Raw genomic sequence first — 21,777 nt, 5'->3', positions numbered from 1 at the left:
ACTCTCTAAGAAGATGTCTCCTAAGACACCTGAAGAGAGAAATAGAATGAGTTCTATTCCTTATGCTTTGGCTGTATGATTGATAATATATTTTATATTATGTACCATGCCTGATGCGGCTTATGCCTTATGCATTGTAAGTAGATTTTAGGCTGATCCTGGGGAGGATCATTGGAAAGCTGTGAAAGCCATACTCAAGTACTTGAGAAGGACTAGAGATATTTTTCTGATATATGGTGGATCTGATTTAAAACTGAAAGGTTATACTGATTCTAATTTTCAATCTGATCTGGATGATAGCAAATTTATATTTGGATATGTGTTCACTCTGTATGGTGGTGCAATAAGTTGGAAAAATTTCAAACAACAATGGTTCCTGACTCGGTCACGAGGCTGAGTATATTACTGCAAGTGAGGCTGCTAAGGAGGTCGTCTGGATGAAAAAATTCATCATAGAGTTGGGTGTGGTTTCGAAGATTGAACATCAAGTGCCCCTTTATTGTGATAATACTGGGATAGTTGCTCAAGTCAAAAAACCAAGGTCTCATCAGAAATTCAAGCACATCCTAAGATGGTTCCACCTTATTCGAGAAATTATCGAAAGATGTGATATGATTATGGAACGAGTTGACACCAAGAACAATATAAAAGATCCATTTACTAAGGCCTTATCAATGCAGTAGTTTGACTGCCATCTTGATAGCATGGGTATCAAGTATAGGGGTGATTGACTTTAAGTGCAAGTGGAAGATTGAAAGAATAATACCTTACAAGCCAATCGCATATGGGATGCGATAGGATGTTTATTGTAATTTATCTTTCTGACTCATATAATTGATATTTATTATTAATAAAATAAGATATTTTTGATTCATTATATGTTGCATCTTATTTATTTTAAGATTGTAATGAATCCCATAGGTCTGGGCAATGATTTAGGGTCGTGATGAGATCATGCCAGTGAGACCTAATTCCTTGATAGCCTTAACCTAAAATATTTTTAGTCATTAATACATTGAGTCGTGGATCAATGATATCGGTAAGACTGGCATGTCCTATGTATGCTCAAAAATGAGGATGGTTGATCTCACAATCACTTGTATGGGGACACTAATACAAGGATATGGATGCTCATTAGAGAATGAGTTCATTGAATTGACCTATGAGAGAATATCAGATGAAGTCTTATTTACCTATCAACTAATAATTCTCTAGTGGGAGTTGTGTATGTGATCTTTAGACCTGAGGTCACCATGGTACCTTACGCACTTGGATTCATATTTTGGTTCACTACCTAACTTAGTTCTCTGATCCTTATGTGGGGTGTTCTGGATATGGTAAAGAGCGTATGAAAGTTGTGAGTGATCAATAAGGGATCAGTCACTCCTAATAAGGAGAGCAAACATCCTACATGATCTCATAGGTCATTCATTCATAAGTCTTTGGCCAAAGCAGGATGATAATTAGAAAAGAATTTCTAATGTATCATCAACTAAATCATCACCTTTTGATCGACATACATAATGATAAGTGATTGGATTTGACATATTTTTATATCCACAGCTCATCTAGGATGTTGTTTGATTGAAAGATTGAATTACATAAAAACTTGCCACTGAAGGATATTTTGATAATTTTTTATCAAAATTTTAAATCTTTTGGATAGTCATGACACATTGATAAATATCAATCTTGACTTATGGGCTCATCAAAATTGAAAGAATTTAATTTTAAAGTCAATTTGGAAGAGTTCAAATTGATTGGGACTCTTCGAGTGACCTAATCTCATCGGATTAGGGTTACGTCGAAAGTCCTAGTCCACTACCGGCTAGATTTGGAACCCAATGGGTCACACACATTGAGATTTAGCCTTGATCTAATCTAATTAGAGTTTAATATAAATTTTATGGGTTAATTTGATATGCTAGCATATTGTATTAACCCAAGTTTCCAAATTGGTTTAGATCAAATTGTTTGAGCTAACCTAGACTAATTGGCTTTGACCTAATGGGATTGAGTTAATGTAAATTAGATCCTTAACCAACTTGGACCAATTTCAAGTGGAGAAGGAATCCTCTATGCCCACTAGAACCCACACATAAAAATAAATGCCAACCCCCTTATTTTGGCATGTGAAGTTAAGAGTCCTTCTTAAAGAAGGCTCTTAACTAACACATGTTGCCTTAAATTTCCAATCAGAAATCCTATGTTTTGTCACCAAAATTTATTAAATTTTTTATGTCATATAGAAGACTAAGAGTCCTTCTATTTTAAGTAACTAGATCACCAAAAAATTCATCAGTGAATTTATTTGGCACGTGGAATGTTGGAGCACCAAAGGTTGGCACCCCTTCATCCCATGTGACATCCCCTGGTCCCCTATTTATATGGGATGCCCCATATGACTTCTGGTAGTGATTTTTAACTAAAACTAAGAAGAGGGACTTGCTAAACATAGAAAAAAGTTTGAAAAAATTTTGAGAAAAAAATAGAGAATTTTGAGTGGCAAAAGTTGCTACAAGGGTGGTGAGATTTTCAGTAAGTATTGCTCGAGTGCCCTAGGATTTGATTTTTCTAAGTGTTGGAGCCAAAAATTAAACTCTAAGTTATATGACATCTGAAGAGTATCTTCTTGGTGTTGTTCTGGTAGTGAGATCAAAAGCAACTAGGCTTTGGGGCGATCGTGACACAAATTTGAAGCCGGTAGTATATTTAAGAAGACAAGGCTGCGGTAGCGCACCAGTTGGGAAGGACTTTGGCCAACTTTCGTGTGGATCACCGTTGAAAGATTTTTACCTTGAGGTCTTATAGAAAACACTAACATACCACTTTTTTATATTAGTTAAAGTATAATTTTCTATCTCTTTGCATGCTTGAATTTACTTTGATCGTGATCAACAAAGTAATTCTAGGGTTTTGGATTCTGCTCGATAGTTTTATGTGATAAAGCTCTTGATTTGTATGATTTTAAAATTTTAAAAATTACTTTTCACTATATGACCAGAACCCAATAGAATCATGCCCCAAAGCTTCTCAATGTGAAGGCCTCTTTTTTTGGTCTCTTACATGTTAGATGTATGCCCTAAAAGCCAATATGGCTAACACATTGTAACAAATCTAAGATACAATTTTATACTTAATACATTGATATGATCAATAAGGATAAGTTTATTTTTTATTCAAGTATGATGTATCCTTGAATCATCTATGAAATTAGCTTTCGATATATATTCTCAAAGAGTTGAGAATTAGAGACATGTATTTAATTCTTAAGTGCTTCCAATCATAGAATCATCATGAGGATGGTGATCGATCTGAAAAGATCGATGTACAGATCACTTCTTTTGAATATTTTATTTGATAAGATAAATTAAACTTAATTATCTGCTAATAATCTAAATGAATTAGATTCATTAGACATCAATTATTAGGTGTCTAAGATTTTGGATCAATTGAATTAGGATGCAAGTCCCTAATTAATATTCCTTGATAGTTATTATGGGGTGCCAACTTGATTGGATTAAATTGGACGTGTCCCATGATTAGAGGGCCTTTTGATTTCATATGGGGTGTCCCTTGGGTGCAAAAGAAGGTGTGAAATAATGGGTGAAAGGGGTCCAGGAGTTGGCACCTAATAAGATTCCTAATGTAAGTTAAATAACTTAAGTTATTAGGAAATCTAATACAAGTAGGACTTGTATTATGAGATTGAATAGGATTCTATCCTTATGCCTATTTAAAGGAACCTCTCCTAAGGTCCCTAGTGCATCCAACCACCAGCCCACATGCCCCATAGGAAGTGCCCACACCTGAAGAAATCAGATCTAGGGTTTCAGGGTTAGATCTTGAAATTTTTTCAAGATCAGACAGCGAAAGACTAAAATAAATCAAAATTTATCTTATAAAATTAAAAAATCCCTAGATCTAAGATCCTATTACATGATTATTACATGGCATTAAATCAAAAATTAAAATATAAAGAGCAAGAACTACATGTTGATTATATCAACATATTTCTATACTACATCTAATGTATGTAAAATATAATAGATCAGATCTATTACCTTACAAGTTAGACCTGTAGGGTTTCAGTGTGGGCATGCACAGTGGAAACATAATAGATTTCAAAATTTTAATAAAAAAATCATAAATATTAAACCCTTAAACCAGTATCTCCTTGATGATTAACAATTATATATAACATAAATTCAAGATTAAATTTAAGTTATAGAAGAATACCTGCAACGCTTAATCCAAATTTCGGCAGAACCTCCACCAGGCGCCCAACTGTTCGCCCTCCAACAGTGATCCACACAGGGCTATGATCAGGACACCAACTCTTTAAGATAATTCCTCCTCCAAAATTGTCACTCTGAGAATTTTCTTGAACACCAGGACCTCAAAACGCTCTTCCTCTTCTCCTAGCCTTCCTATCCCTACCTTTCTTCTCTCCTTGTCTTCCTTAATTCTCTTCCTAGACTCTTGTCCTAAAATCAGACTTATCCTTTCTATTTTTGGACTTGTCCTAACAAGAGAAAGAAGAGACTAATTGGACAATAGGGAGAGGATGTTAGAAAGAAAGGAGGAATTGGAAATCTGAATCCATCCAATCCCCCGGCGCACCCCCCTTTAAATACTTAGCGATGGGTTGCCTTCGGGAATTTTTTGCGCCCCTTCCACGTGCCATCTCGCATCCATCAGAAAATCTCACACCTCCTGATGAATTCTTATACCTATCTAAAAGTTTTTGACACATGACAATCATCGGGAAAAAATCCAAGAGACGCTTCATGCAGAAGGACTCTTCGGAACATTTTTCTCGATGATTCTCCGATGAGTCACGCAGCTTCACATGGCATAATTTTTTTCCACCACCCATCAATGTAATTTTGTCCATCCAATGGCCAAAAATTAAGGCACTAATATGAGAATGTTGTGGAAAAAAATTCAAATTAAAAAGTGGCGTGACAAATGGGTTAGAGTCCTTCACAAGTTGGACTCTTGGTCAGGCGCATGGATCAGGCTGACAGGATTTCCAACTTCAATGAATTTCCACGATTAAACTAGAAAGAATTTTAACTTTAAAAAAAATTCTGACACTCAAAATAAAGTTAGAAATTTATTTCATCATGGAACATAGGATAATCTTGAGGATGAGGCATCCCATCTCATGGGATGCAAAAACTGTTTCTGCACACATAAACTGCACCCACGCACAAGAAAAATTCTTGACTCATGGAGAATTGGTTTCCTGGCTCCAAATTTTTGGTACATGTAGAAAAGGGCTGAACCAACTCAAATCCAAAATTGATTTGAATTAATTTGGCTTTAATTAGCCCAATCTGGAATCAATTTTAAACCCGATTTGAAATAAGGAGCTAGTTTTTTTGCAACATGTGTTAGCATGTCAATTTTGCAAACATGATCTAATCCAATTAGACCCCTGATCAATACCCTTTGTGTGTGACCCATTGGGTTCTACATCTAGCCAGCAATAGGTCTGAGTTCAAGTCAATTTGATTTGATTAAAATTTAATCTAATCGATCTAGATCCAATTGAGCTAATCTAATTTCAGCAATTAGAACTCTTTCTAATTGGTGATTGAATTAAACTCTTTAATTCGATCAAACTCATAAGACAAGATTGACATCTAGCAATGTATCATGTCTACCTGGAAGATATAAAATTTTTGATGGAAATACCAAAAATATCCTTCAGTGGAAAGTTATCGTGCAATTTGATCCTGCGATCTCCCTGCACCCCGAATATGACTCTGGATATGGAATGATGTCAAATCTAATATCATACTCATATTTCTCTCAATCATATATGATGATTCAATTAATAAAATATTAGAAAATCTTTCTAATTTTTATTTTACTTTGATCAAAGGCTTCCTGAATCATCAATCGATCAGAACAAGTAGGATGTGATTTTCTCTTACTAGGAGTGATCGATTCCATGTTGACCTACTCACAACCTCCATACACATTCTACCATATTTAGAACACCCCGTACATGACTAAGTCATGAATGAGTATGAACCAAAAAATATGGATTCATGTATACAAGGTTCTATGGTAGTCTCAGGTCAAAGGATTGTTGGGAATAGTGTCCCAAAGCCAATCGTCAGCCTGTTGACAGTTGTGCTCCTTTTGTAATAGTACATGAATTATAAATAAATAAAAGTTATTTTGATATTTTTTTATCACAAATGTTTCATCTTCTAATGAACTCCTGTGTTGTGGTGATGTCCTTACGACTATTTAGACTCGACAAAGGAGGATTTGTCGCTTAGTCCTTAAACCTGTTCGCGACTAAATGATACGTTGTTACCAAGGATGACAACGTTTATCGAGCATAGGTCGTTGTGTACCATATGGGTTGGTTGTCCTCATAACCAAAGAGTGTGGAGACACTGGTATGGCATACATGTGAGATGTAATGGTACATCTACACTGAACGTGACCGACTCCGGAGCTATTTCTACTGTCAAGATTTGCTCCGATGGGATATGGATATAAATGTCCCTCCGACCTGAGACCGCCACGGTGACTTGCAAGCAACTCACTACACTTAGGCACTGGACTACCTGAATTTCTAATTCAGTGTCGGAAGGCTGCTGGGTGTAGTCAAGTACTTGACTTGTCGGTGCGTGTGTCAAGATGGGATTGACCACTCCAGTTTAGGAGCTGTGTACAGTCGTGTTTCAATTTAGCAAAACCTTAGCCAGGGTAGTCCTAGTGAGAAGTCACAGGACTAATTGAGTTGAGCACAATTCGGATGATCTAATCAGGGTTGACAGTTTAACCCTGAGTCATCCTAAACACAGGGGTCAAAAGGGATGAATTATACAGTAACCATATTCACGTAGGTTCTGAGTGTTGCGATTGTAACTATTTGACTTATCTGAATGTCGGATACCATTGCTAGATGGTCACTTCGATTAGTACAGAAATTGGTTCCTATGCTACTGGCTTAGGTTCGAACCTATGGGGTCACACACATTAGAGGTTCCTTTTTGATCTGATGGCTGATTATGAGTCTTATGTGTTTGGGACTCTATGATTGAGAATTAAAATTCTCTGATCATGAGTTTCACACATTTTGGGTATCGGGGTCAAAATTTTGAATTTTAAATTTTGAATTTGAAATTTGAACTCTTCAATCAAGGTTTCGTATTGATGGACTTTGATACCCGATTGCCTATCGGATTTGGACTCAATAATTATGAGAGATTTTAATTAGTGATTTGATCACTAATTAACTCAATTTGATTGAGTAATTATTTTTGGATCAAGTCCAATTGAATTGGATTCAGTTGGGTTTGACCCGATTAGGTTAAGAGTTGACCTAATCGTCAAGATGGTTTGGTCCCTGATTTGATCAGGGGTTGGGCTTAGTCAATTTTTAATTTGATTAGAATTTTATTGAGCCTAATTAAGCCTAATTAAGTTGGGTTTAATTTAGTCTAATTGTGCTTAACCTATTTTGATTAGGTTAGTTCAATTAAGATCAAACCACCATTTGAATTTGAATCCCTGCACCATCTTAAATCTCTGCGCCCATTTGAATTCACGAGAAGAAACTTCTCATGAATTTTTTCTCGTGCAAAGCCCTTCTCACGCCCACTTTTGTGCACCATATGGATGGATAAAGCTGATTAGTTAACCATTCAAATTCAAAGCATGTTTGAATTTGAATGGATAACTTATCTCTTTTGCCTTCAAGCTTATCCATCTTGTGCGCCACATAATTCACACGAGAAAAAGTTTCTCGTGAAACTTTTCCATGCACAAAGAGTCCACGCCCTCCTCTTCTTATGCCACAAGTGGATAGGGATGAGTTGGTTTTAGTTTGAATTCAAATTTGATTTTAATTCAAATGTGTAACCACTTGTCTTTATCCTCTCACGCGGATAAGACACGTTTTGAACTGTTTTAAAAGAGATAGGGAGCTGGGGCATGCGTAGAAAAATTTTGAGAAAGAAAGTGGGGCGTGAGGAAGCCTTGTGCGTGAGGTGAAGGTCCAAAACCTTTCAAGAGAAAAAGAAAGAAAAGAAAGAAAATTGGGCATAGGGTTTTTGGTGTGTATCCTAGGGTTTCTACCTAGGGTTCGGGAAGTGAGATTGGTGTGCCACGAGTGTCGTGAGTCCACCAAATTTTAAGGAGAGATCCATCAGCCTTTGAAAAGTGAGATTGGTGTGCCACGAGTGTCGTGAGTCCATCAAATTTTAAGGAGAGATCCATCAGTCTCTCAACCAATTATGCAGATGATCCAGAGCATCCGAGGAGTCGACACACATCGATCGAAGGAGTTCGATCAACATCAGCCATCAAAAGGGTCAAATCACGAACTAGCATTCATGAGGAGCCGATCAGACGGGAGCTTCATGTGGATGATCCGTAGAGGTCAGACACTAGTGTGGCTGTGACGAGATGATCAGAGCCCCCCGACGGTGATCAGATTATGGTGATCGATTACGCGCAAAAGGTGATGTGTTCTGAACACAATACAGTAAAAAGTTTACTGTTTCAAATTTGAATTTTAAATTTAAATGCATGATTTTGTATCATATTTAGATCCTAGTGTAGGATTAATTAGTATTAATTAATGAGATTAATTAATAATTTCACTGTAAAATAGTAATTTTGAAAAAGTTTTAAAATTACCATTTTACCCCTGCACTGAATATTCACTGCGAATGGTATCAGAGCATGGTTCTAGAATATGATATACATATGCATGCGTAGATTAAGGTGTAATCTATAAGTTCAAATTTTAAATTTAAAATTTGAAATTTGAATTTTGAAATTTGAATTTTAAATTTTGAAATTTGAAATTTGAAATTTGTTTGAAATTTCAAATTTAAAATTTAAAATTCAAAATTTAAAATTTGAAATTCAAAATTCAAAATTTAAAATTCAAAGATTGGAAATTCAAAATTTGAAATTTGGTTGAAATCTCAAATTTGAAATTTGAAATTCAAAATTTAAAATTTAAAATTCAAAATTCAAACTTTAAAATTCAAAGATTGAAAATTCAAAATTTGAAATTTGGTTGAAATCTCAAATTTGAAATTTAAAATTTGAAATTTAAAATTTGAAATTCAAAATTTAAATTTTAAAATTGGTATATTTAGATATACTTGATCCAAGTAGTAAGTAATCTAATTGGGTTGGTTTCCATGACCGTCCGGTCATAGAAGAAAAGTAGGGTTTAAAGGCCCTCTCTTCCCATTCGATGGGGTCTCCTATGGCGGTAGGGGTGCCGATGCAATTATATCCCATGCCGATGAAGCAGCGAAAGGACTTAATTATAAAATTTATCATGAATATGTTATATTAGATCTAAAAAAAAATTCATGATTTATTTTGAGTTATTTTCTATTATGAAATGAGCAATAGGATTGCTGTTTATGAATTGTGCTGACCCATTTGTGAAATGAGTCAACACATTTGGTGAACAGAAAATAAAATCTTTCAAAATTTGAAAATTATTTTCAAAATGTCAAACCCTGACCCATCAGCCCAAGTACTTAATTAAAAGAATTAAGTGTTGTCTAGTAGGTCTAGAATTGTGAATTAAGACCTAAGACAATTGCATAAACTTGTGGGTCAATGGGTTAGATGAATTAGGTCCATAATTGGGTTAGACCTAAGGTTAGCTTAAAAAATGGACTAAATGGAGTAATTGGTCAAATCTAATCAAAAGTTGAATTAGATTAGGTCAATGATACTCTAGACTCAACTTCAATAGTTATAGTTGAATGGGTCCATATCTTTAACTAGACCAAGATAGACTTAATTCATGGCTACGCGGTGGAGCCCTATTTACTAAGTTGATCAAAATTAAAACTAATGAACCGGTTGGTGTCTAAGGTAAGTTCGGTAGTTTTGACCAGTGGTTCTTAAGTGGGAGCTACTCGCATTGATTTGATCATTGACGAGTTAATGGCAAATCCCCACCATTGATCTCACTTACCTGGCCAATCTGGTAAGTTAGATTTTGTTTAGATCACTTGGTGATTAGAGCTCACCCATGTCATTAGGTAAATCAGTGTGACTGATTTAGGTGCTCCTAATGCCAGCTTTAATTAAATCCTTTTTAATCTGACTTGGTGAAGTCAGTGGGAGGATTGAAATTGGCTGGATGATTTCTTCTCTACTATCCTTTAATAAAATCCTCAAAATTTATTAGGTCCCTAAAATGATTAAGTTATAATGATAACTAAGTCAATACCTCCCATTAAGTGAGTGATAATGAGTCCATTAGTTCAATGATCATTGGAGGCCCAAAGGCCTGGTGCTCATTGGCTAATGGAATTATCATTCATAATATGATAATTTGGTTGAGTCTTTCTGATGGTGCTTAGGTTGGCCGGCCAAAGTCGGGCCTGATCATTTATTGGTCTGATTTATCAAATTAAGTCATGTTAATGGTTGGACCTAACCAGATCTTTTCAGTGGAGGCCAAAGCCTACTGATTAAGTTCTGGGGCAAAATCAATTACTAGAAGTTGTTTAGAGAAACAACTGGTTAAGAACATATCCATAGATGCACATGGGTTGACCAACAAAAGTTGGGCTCATGTGTAGTCTGTGTGGATTCTAGTACCCATTAAGCAATTAAAGTAATTCCTCGAATTGGAGGTTGAGACTACCAGTTCGTAAAAATATTGGAAAAAATTTTAGACTAAAGTCCAAGTCTTTAGTATTAATTTATGTACTAATAGAGGTCTGGTTTTTCTTTATACAGCTATGGCCACTACCCTGTCGCTCCGGTCATTATTAGATAATGACAAACTAATGGGACCTAATTTCGATAGCTGGTATCGAAAATTGAAAATCATCCTTGAGCATGAGCGGATCCTTTATGTAGTAACGGATCCAGCACCTGAGGAGCCAGCTCCGAACGCTAGTAAGGCGATCCGAGATACTTATCAGAAGTGGCTCAATGACCGCACCACCGTCCGATGTATTATGCTGGCAGCAATGAATGATGAGTTCAACCGCGGGTTTGAGAATGCCCAACCACAGGAGATGCTTCAAATGTTGAACGATTCCTTTGGCACGCCTGACGATGTTGAAAGGCACAAACTAGTTGTGTCATTTTCAATGCTCGGATGAGGGATGGGGCCTCAGTCACTGATCATGTACTATACATGATCGAGATGATTGAGCACCTAAGCAAATTGGATTTTCTTCTGCACGAGCAGCTCGGTAAGGATGCGATCCTTAATTCCTTGCCCAAGTCCTTCCTCCCATTCTTTACTTATTTTCGAATGACAAAGCCTGCAGTAAACTACCACGGATTGTTGGGGTTGCTGCAGAACTTTGAGAAGGATCACCAGCTCCATAAGGAGTCGGTGAATGTAGTGAGAGGGTCTTCTTCTCGTCGTCGACCCTTTGGGAAGGGAAAGAAGAACAAGAAGAAGAAGAACAAGAAGGTGCAGCCTCATGCTGGGATGGTTGCACAGGGTCAGACCAAGAAGCGCAAGTCCGACCAGAGCCAGGTGGAGTGCTTCTTTTGCAAGAAGCAGAGGCATTGGAAGAGGAACTGTCCTCAATACATTGCCTCCCTGGACCTGAACAGGCCGAAGAAGAAGCAAGGTAATTATATGATAACTCCTTGCAACTTTTCCATATGTGATACTACTGCCTGGGTATTGGATACCGGAAGCCCTTATCATATTTGTAATTCGATGCAGGGTCTGCAGGTCAGTAGGAGATTTGATGAAGGCGAGAGGTTCCTGAACATTAGAGATGGAAGCAAAGTTCCAGTTCTAGCTTTAGGAATCATGAGTCTTGTAATCAATTCTCGTAATGTAATTCTGAGTGAATGTCACTATTGTCCAAGCTTTTTATTAAATATTATTTCTGTAGGCCTTTTGGCCATGTACGGTTATGATTTTTTAATAAAAGGAAATATTTGCAATATCATTTTGAATGGTGTTACAATGTTTGTTGGATAATTAAATAATAAAATTTACTTACTATCACAGCCTGTTAATGTGGTTCAAAATTTCGATAAACATCCTAGAATAGATAATGTGTCAGAAGTCTACCTTTGGCACTGTAGGCTAGGTCATATCAATAAGAACAGGATAAACAGGTTGGCTCAAGAAGGAATTCTTGAACTTGGTGATTGTGAATCACTTCCAATCTATGAGTCTTGTCTTCTTGGAAAGATGACCAAGTCACCTTTTACTGGAAAAGGTGAGCGAGCCAGTGAACTCTTGGGTCTAGTACATTTTGATGTATGTGGACCTATGAGCTCAAGTGCATGAGGTGGATATTTCTACTTCATAACCTTCACAGATGATCTATCGAGGTATGGGTATGTCTACTTAATGAAGTATAAGTCGGAGTCATTTGAAATGTTCAAACTATTCCGAAATGAGGTAGAAAAACAAACTGAGAAGTGTATTAAAATTCTTTGATCTGATCGAGGAGGTGAATACCTTTCCAATGAGTTACTGACATATCTAGGAGAGAATGGGATTCTCTCTCAGTGGACTCCTCCTGGAACACCACAGCATAATGGTATGTTTGAAAGGAGGAATCGGACCTTATTGGACATGGTTTGATCCATGATGGGGTTTGCTGGTCTGCCGATCTCCCTCTGGGGATATGCGCTCGAATCAGCTTGTTACCTTCTAAATAGAGTTCTGAGTAAGTCTGTAGCCAAAACGCCATATGAGATATGGATAAAACGTAAGCCAGTACTCTCTCACCTTAGGGTTTGGGGGTGTCCGGCTTATGTTAAATGTTTAATTACAGACAAGCTTGGACCTAGGTCTGACAAGTGTAATTTTATAGGGTACCCAAAAGAGACCAAAGGATATTATTTCTACCTTGCTGATGAGCAAAAGGTGTTTGTCAGCCTTAAGGCAATCCTTTTAGAAAAGGAGTTCCTTAGTGAAGGAACTGTTGCCTCTAAGGTCGAACTTCACAAAGTTCAACAGGTGGAAAATTTGACACATGTTACTGAACCTGAACCGGATTTGATTAGATCAGATCTGGAGCCCATTGATTATGCACCCTTAAGGCGGTCTGGTAGAGTACCACATCAACTGGACAGATACTATGGTTTCTTGGTCCGGGATGGCGATCTTATCGAACTTGATGAAAATGATGAGGATCCGATCACCTACATGGATGCAATGCAGAGACCTGACTCTAAGAAATGGCTAGAGGTCATGAAATCCGAAATGGAGTCCATGAAGGTCAACGATGTGTGGACATTGGTTGACTCACCCGAAGGAGTGAAACCCATAGGGTGTAAGTGGGTCTTCAAGAGGAAGAGGGGGGTAGACGGAAAGGTGAAGACCTTTAAAGCCCATCTGGTTGCCAAGGGATATCGTCAACGTTATGGTATAGACTATGACGAGATGTTTTCTCCTGTGGCAATACTCAAATCCATTCGGATTGTGCTTGCGATAGCTGCCCATCTAGACTATGAAATCTGGCAGATGGATGTGAAGACAGCCTTCCTAAACGGAGAGCTGGACGAAGAGGTGTATATGATACAACCTGAAGGGTTCACATCCACATATGAGTCTAAGGTATGCAAGCTACAAAGGTCCATTTATGGACTTAAGCAGGCATCTCGGAGTTGGAACATACGTTTTGATAGGACAATCAAAATGTATGGCTTCATTAAGAACAGAGAAGAGCCCTGTATTTATAAGTGGGCTAATGGTCCAGTAGTAGTATTTCTTGTATTGTATGTGGATGACATTCTCTTAATTGGGAATGATGTCCCTGCATTACAGGGAATAAAGATTTGGCTGTCGTCACAGTTCTCCATGAAGGATCTGGGAGAAGCGTCCTACATCCTAGGGATAAGGATCTATAGGGATAGATCCAAAAGGTTGCTTGGCTTATCCCAATCCACGTACATTGATACTATACTGAAAAGGTTCAGCATGGAGAATTTCAAGAAAGGCTATCTATCGATAGGCCATGGAATTTCTCTCTCGAAAAGGGATTGTCCGACAACACCTCAAGAGAGAGAGCGTATGGGTAGGATTCTATATACTTCGACAGTGGGATCTATCATGTACGCCATGACATGTACATGACCAGATGTGGCATACTCACTAGGGTAGTGAGTAGATACCAATCTGATCCAGGGGAGAATCACTGGAAGGTTGTTAAAACCATCCTGAAGTATTTAAGAAATACTAAGGACCAGTGGCTTGTATATGGTGAATCGGACTTGAGACTTATAGGGTTTACAGACTCTAGTTTCCAGTCTGATCGTGATGACAGTAAGAGTGTGTCAGGATTTATTTTTACCCTTAATGGTGGGGCTGTCTACTGGAAGAGTTCCAAGCAACACACTGTGGCTGATTCAGTATGCGAGGCGGAGTATATTGCTGCATCAGATGCTGCCAAAGAAGCGGTGTGGCTGAGAAAATTCATCATCGAGCTTGAAGTAGCACCCTCCCTTGTTGGTCCAGTTTTGCTCTACTGTGACAGCTCTGGAGCCATTGCTCAGGTGAAGGAACCGAAGGCACACCAGCGGATGAAGCATATTCTGCACTGCTACGATCTCATCCGAAAGATCGTGGATCGAGGTGACATCGACCTTCAAAAGATCGATGGGAAGGAGAACCTGGCCGACCCATTCACTAAAGCCATTGCAGTGAAGGAGTTCAACGACTACAAGTCGAAGATGGGTATTAGATACTGCACCGATTGGCTTTAGGCCAAGTGGGAGATTGTTAGGAATAGTGTCCCAAAGCCAATCGTCAGTCTGTTGACAGTTGTGCTCCTTTTGTATTAGTACATGAATTATAAATAAATAAAAATTATTTTGATATTTTTTCATCACAAATGTTTCATCTTCTAATGAACTCCTGTTTTGTGGTGAAGTCCTTAGGACTATTTAGACTCGACAAAGGAGGATTTGTTGCTTAGTCCTTAAACCTGTTCGTGATCAAATGATACGTTGTTATCAAGGACGACAACGTTTATTGAGCATAGGTCATTGTGTGCCATATGGGTTGGTTGTCCTCATAACCAAAGAGTGTGGAGACACTGGTATGGCATACAGGTGAGATGTAATGGTACATCTGTACTGAATGTGACCGACTCTGGAGCTATTTTTACCGTCAAGATTTGCTCCGATGGGATATGGGTATAAATGTCCCTCCGACCTGAGACTGCCATGGTGACTTGCAAGAAACTCACTGCACTTAGGCACTGGACTACCTGAATTTCTAATTCAGTGACGGAAGGCTGCTGGGTGTAGTCAAGTACTTAACTTGTCGGTGCGTGTGTCAAGATGGGATTGACCACTCCAGTTTAGGAGCTGTGTACAGTCATGTTTTAATTTAGCAAAATCTTGGCCAGGGTAGTTTTAGTGAGGAGTCACAGGACTAATTAAGTTGAGCACGATTCGGATGATCTAATCAGGGTTGATAGTTTAATCCTGAGTCATCCTAAACACAGGGGTCAAAAGGGATGAATTATACAGTAACCATATTCACGTAGGTTCTGAGTGTTGCGATTGTAACTATTCGACTTATCCGGACGTCGGGTACTATTGCTAGATGGTCACTTCGATTAGTACAGGAATTGGTTCCTGTGCTACCGGCTTAGGTTCGAACCTGTGGGGTCACACACATTAGAGGTTCCTTTCTGATCTGATGGCTGATTATGAGTCTTATGTGTTTGGGACTCTATGATTGAGAATTAGGATTCTCTGATCATGAGTTCTACACATTTTGAGTACCAGGGTCAAAATTTGGAATTTCAAATTTTGAATTTGAAATTTGAACTCTTCGATCAAGGTTTCATATTGATGGATTTTGATACCCGATTGCCCATCGAATTTGGACTCAATAATTATGAGAGATTTTAATTAGTGATTTGATCGCTAATTAACTCAATTTGATTGAGTAATTATTTTTGGATCAAGTCCAATTGAATTGCATTCAGTTGGGTTTGACCAGATTAGGTTAAGAGTTGACCTAATCGTCGAGATGGTTTGGTCTCTGATTTGATCTGGGTTGGGCTTAGTCAATTTCTGATTTGATTAGAATTTTATTGAGCCTAATTAAGCCTAATTAAGTTGGGTTTAATTTAGTCTAATTGTTCTTAACCTATTTTGATTAGGTTGTGTTGGGTATAAAATACCCACAGCCGAAGTCCTCAGCAGAATCGGCTCCAGGAGGTCCGCCCGGACTCCTACGAGAGCCGAGCTTCCTCGCCAACGTCAAACACCGGCAAACTTCATCCGGACTCCTACGGGAGCCGAACTCTGCCGACAACTTCGATCGCAAGTAGACTCCGCCCGGACTCCTACGGAAGCCGGGCTCCGTCCTCAACGTCAACTGCTGGTAAGCCCCATCCAGACTCCTACGGGAGCCAGACTTCTCCTTTAACTTTAACTGCAGGAAGACACCGCCCGGACTCCTACGGGAGTCAGGCTTCGCCCTCGACTCCAACGGCTGCAGACAGACTTCGTCCGGACTCCTACGGGAGCCGAACTCAGCCGACAACTTCGACCGTGAGTAAACTACGCCCGGACTCCTATGGGAGTCGGGCTCCATCCTCAACGTCAACTACTGGTAAGCCCCGTCCGGACTCCTACGGGAGCCGGACTTCGCCTTTAACTTTAATTGCAGGAAGACTCCGCCCGGACTCCTACGGGAGCCGGGCTTCGCCCTCGACTCCAATGGCTGCAGATAGACTTCGTTCGGACTCCTACGGGAGCCGAACTCCGTCGACAACTTTGAACGCAAGTAAACTCCTCCCGAACTCCTACGGGAGCCAGGCTCCGTCCTCAACGTCAACTGCTGGTAAGCCCCGTCCAGACTCCTACGGGAGCCGGACTTCGCCTTTAACTTTAATTGCAGGAAGACTCCGCCCGGACTCCTACGGGAGCTGGGCTTCGCCCTCGACACCAATGGCTGCAGACAGACTTCGTCCGGACTCCTACGGGAGCCGAACTCCGCCGACAACTTCGACCGCAAGTAAACTCCGCCCGGACTCCTACGGGAGTCGGGCTCCGTCCTCAACATCAACTGCTGGTAAGCCCCGTCCGGACTCCTACGAGAGCCGGACTTCGCCTTTAACTTTAATTGCAGGAAGACTCCGCCCGGACTCCTACGGGAGCCGGGCTTCGCCCTCGACTCCAACGACTGCAGACAGACTTCGTCCGGACTCCTACGGGAGCCGAACTCCATCGACAACTTCGACCGCAAGTAAACTCCGCCCGGACTCCTATGAGAGCCGGGCTCCGTCCTCAATGTCAACTGCTGGTAAGCCCCGTCCGGACTCCTACGGGAGCCGGACTTCGCCTTTAACTTTAATTGCAGGAAGAATCCACCCAGACTCCTACGGGAGTCGGGCTTCACCCTCGACTCCAACGGCTGCAGACAGACTTCGTCCAGACTCCTACGGGAGCCAAACTCCACCGACAACTTCGACCGCAAGTAAACTCCGCCCGCACTCCTACGGGAGCCGGGCTCCGTCCTCAACGTCAACTGCTGGTAAGCCCCGTCCGGACTCCTACGGGAGCCGGACTTCGCCTTTAACTTTAATTACAGGAAGACTCTGCCCGGACTCCTACGGGAGCCGGGCTTCGCCCTCGACTCCAACGGCTGCAGACAGACTTCGTCCGGACTCCTATGGGAGCCGAACTCCACCGACAACTTCGACCGCAAGTAAACTCCGCCCGGACTCCTACGGGAGCCGGGCTCCATCCTCAACGTCAACTGCTGGTAAGCCCCGTCCGGACTCCTACGGGAGCCAGACTTCGCCTTTAACTTTAATTGCAGGAAGACTCCGCCCGGACTCCTACGGGAGCCGGGCTTCGCCCTCGACTCCAACGGCTGCAGACAGACTTCGTCCGGACTCCTACGGGAGCCGGACTCCGCCGACAACTTCGACCTCAAGTAGACTCCGCCCGGACTCCTACGGGAGCCGGGCTCCATCCTCAATGTCAATTGCTGGTAAGCCCCATCCGGATTCCTATGGGAGCCGGACTTCGCCTTTAACTTTAATTGCAGGAAGACTCCGCCCGGACTCCTACGGGAGCCGGGCTTCACCCTCGACTCCAACGGCTGCAGACAGACTTCGTCCGGACTCCTACGGGAGCCGAACTCTGCATCTGATTTTGATTGCAGGGGATTCCGCCCGGACTCCTACGGGAGTCGGGTTCCGCCCGCAACTTCTGCTCCGAGAGCGCTCCGCCCGGACTCCCACGGAAGTCGGGCTCCATCCACGATCCCAACTGCAAGGAGGACTCCGTCCGGACTCCTACGGGAGCCGGACTCCGCCCGCCACTTCAGCTCCGAGAGGGCTCCGCTCGGACTCCCATGGAAGCCAGACTCCATCCACGACCCCAACCGCAAGGAGGACTCCGCCCAGACCCCTACAGAGGTCGGACTCCGATCGCTGCCGAACTTCAGCCGATGGATCTGCGTCCCCTGGCAGGCCACAATAACAACCATGATCCTGCTCCACTTCCTGCGGCAAGTTCTGTGCAGCTCCATCACCCCTGACAGGCCGCAGTAACGGTCGCAGCCCTGCTCCACTCCCTGTGGTGGATCCTGCGCGACCCCATTACTCTCTGACAGGCTGTATCAACAGCCATGATTCTGCTCCGCTCCCTGCGGCAGGTGCTGCGCGACCCCATTACTCTCTGACAGGCTGTATCAACAGCCATGATTCTGCTCCGCTCCCTACGGCAGGTGCTGCGTGACTCCACTACTCCCTGGCAACTAGAGGTAACGGACGCCGCTCCACTACCTGCAACAGGCTCCACGTGGCAGGCCATAGCAATAGCCACGGGTCTACTCCACTACTCTTCGCAGCAAATTCCGCCTGACTCTGGGCAGCCGTCTGCCAGACGGTTACAGGCGTCGCTGTCAATTTGCTGCCCCCTCCGTCTATAAAAGGGAAACCCCAGATACGTTATTCCATAAGCTCTCATTTTTCATCTCAAAACTCTGCTAATTTCTCCGTTCGAGCACTCTATTCTTGTTGAGGCAGAGAACTGACTTGAGCATCGGAGGGTCTTGCCGGAGCAACCCCACCTCCGGTTTAGACTTCCTTTGCAGGTCCCGACGGTGACCGCGACTTCCCCGACTCCAGCTTCTCTGGCACAAGCAGATTTTTGCACCAACAGGATTGGCGCTAGAGGAAAGGGGTGTCTTCGCAATACCCTTATTCTTAAAGGAGCGCTTAACGGATCCACTTCCGGCCATCTTTTCCGGCACCCACTCCTCCTTCCCTCATCTGATGCCTTCTCACGAGGCCTTTGCACAACTACCTCCGACTATGGTCGCCGATGAGGAGTGGCCGGATGATCGGCCTTTGCCGGATTCCGTCAATGCCATCTCGGGGGAATCCCGACGGGAGGCAACCAACATACCAGCTGCATCCCCCAAGCGGCAAAAAGTTGAAGAACCCATAACCTTTACCGAAGAAGACACCCAGGGAGTCCAATTCCCTCATAATGACGCGGTCGTAGTTTTCTTGAATATAGCAAATTACGACGTCCGTCGCATTCTCATCGACAACGAAAGTTCGGCCGACATCTTGTTCTACGATGCCTTTTCAAGGATGTCCGCTCTTGGCGATCATCTGAGGCCGATTTGCTCTCCCTTGATAGGGTTTACCGGTGATGCCGTTTCGACGGAGGGAATGATAGCTTTGACTGTGGCCGCGGGTCAGTATCCAAAGCAGTCCATGGCTCTGGTGAATTTCTTGGTGGTAAAGGCGCCATCCGCCTACAATGCAATCCTTGGCCGACCTGGCCTCAATGCTCTCAGAGCTGTCGTTTCAACCTACCATTTGAAATTGAAGTTCCCCACCAACCAGGGGATTGGAGAGGTCCGGGGAGACCAAGCCCTGGCCAGACATTGCTACAACATCGTCTTGCAAAGAAGCGACCGGGCTGACCCCTATCCCGTCGATGGATTGGATGCTCGCGACGACCTCACCGAAGAAAGGGGCGGCCCAATCGAAGATCTGGTACCAGTTCCCCTAAATGATGGGAACGCAGAGCATGTGGTGTTAATTGGCTCCAACCTGGGGGAGGAGGTGCGGACGCGTCTTATTGATTTCCTCCGAAGGAATGCGGACGTTCTCGCTTGGGTTCTGGTGGATATGTCGGAGATTGACACGGAAGTCATGGAGCATCATCTGGCAGTCGATCCGAAGCATCGACCGACAAAAGAAAAAATCCGGAGTCATGCCCCGGAGAGGCAGAAGGCGATAGTCGAAGAAGTGGATAAGCTTCTCAAGGCCGGATTCATTAAGGAAGTTAATTATCCTGATTGGATTTCCAATGTTGTTTTGGTCAAGAAAGCAAACGGCAAGTGGAGGATGTGTATAGACTTTAAAAAGCTGAATAAGGCTTGTCCAAAGGACAGCTACCCCCTTCCCAGAATCGATCAATTGGTGGACGCTACCTCAGGCCATGAGCTCCTCACTTTTATGGATGCGTTCTCCGGCTATAATCAAATTAGAATGGCATCGGAAGATGAAGAAAAGACAGCTTTCATGACTAATCGCGGCCTTTACTGCTACAGGGTCATGCCATTCGGCCTCAAAAATGCGGGCGCAACCTACCAACGGCTGGTGAACAAAATCTTCAAAGAGCAGATCGGCCGAAACATGGAAGTCTACGTGGACGATATGCTTGTAAAAAGTAAGTCTTCCAGAAATCATGTCGCCGACCTCGAGGAAACCTTTGGCGCTCTTCAAAAGTACAGAATGAAGCTGAACCCAACTAAATGCGCTTTTGGGGTAACCTCAAGAAAGTTCCTAGGCTTCATGGTATCAGGGTGCAGGATTGAGGCCAATCCAGAGAAAATTTGCGCTATCCAAGAGATGACCGCCCCAAAGTCGATCAAGGAGGTTCAGCGCCTCACAGGGAGGATAGCGGCTCTTAATCGCTTCATCGCGAGGTCGGCCGAATGATGTTTGCCCTTCTTTCAAACCCTCAAGCAGTCGAAGAACTTCTGTTGGACCTCTGAATGCCAACAGGCGTTCGAAGAATTAAAAAACTACCTTAGCTCACCCCCGCTGCTGGCAAAGCCTGAACCTGGGGAGGAACTATTTTTATACCTGGCGGTCTCTCCCATGGCCCTTGCGGCCATCCTTGTCAAAGAAGAAACGAAAGTCCAGCGACCAGTCTACTACATTAGCCGCGTGCTGAGGGACGCCGAGACCAGGTACACCAAATTAGAAAAACTGACCTACGCCTTTTTGGTTGCAGCTCGGAGGCTCCGACCCTACTTTCAAGGGCACACCGTGATGCTACTCACCGATCAGCCGATCAAGGCAGTTTTGCACCGGGCTGACGCCTCCGGAAGAATGGCAAAATGGGCGATCGAGCTCATGGAATTCGACATCAACTACAGACCTAGACCAGCAGTAAAGGCCCAAATATTGGCAGATTTCATAGTAGAGTGCACCATCCCAAAGGAGGCCGAACCTGAGCAAAGCAAAGGTGACGACCTGAAGTCTCAACCGAACTCCCCGAACGAAGAAGCCAATCCCTTCGATTGCTTTTGGACCCTCTATTTGGATGGATCTTCCAACATGGCAGGCGCGGGTGCAGGCCTGATCTTGGTCAGCCCGGAGGGAGTCATCGCGGAATACGCTCTACGTTTCAAGTTTTTCGCAACAAACAATGAAGCGGAATATGAAGCTCTGATCGCAGGATTAAGGATCGCCAAAGAGCTGGGAATAGGTCAACTCCGGGTACACAGCGACTCCTAACTAGTGGTGGGACAAGTCAGCGGGAGTT

This window comes from Elaeis guineensis, chromosome 3 (assembly GCF_000442705.2).
Source record: "Elaeis guineensis isolate ETL-2024a chromosome 3, EG11, whole genome shotgun sequence".
NCBI lineage: Eukaryota > Viridiplantae > Streptophyta > Magnoliopsida > Arecales > Arecaceae > Elaeis > Elaeis guineensis.
This window is presented reverse-complemented; position numbering follows the sequence as displayed.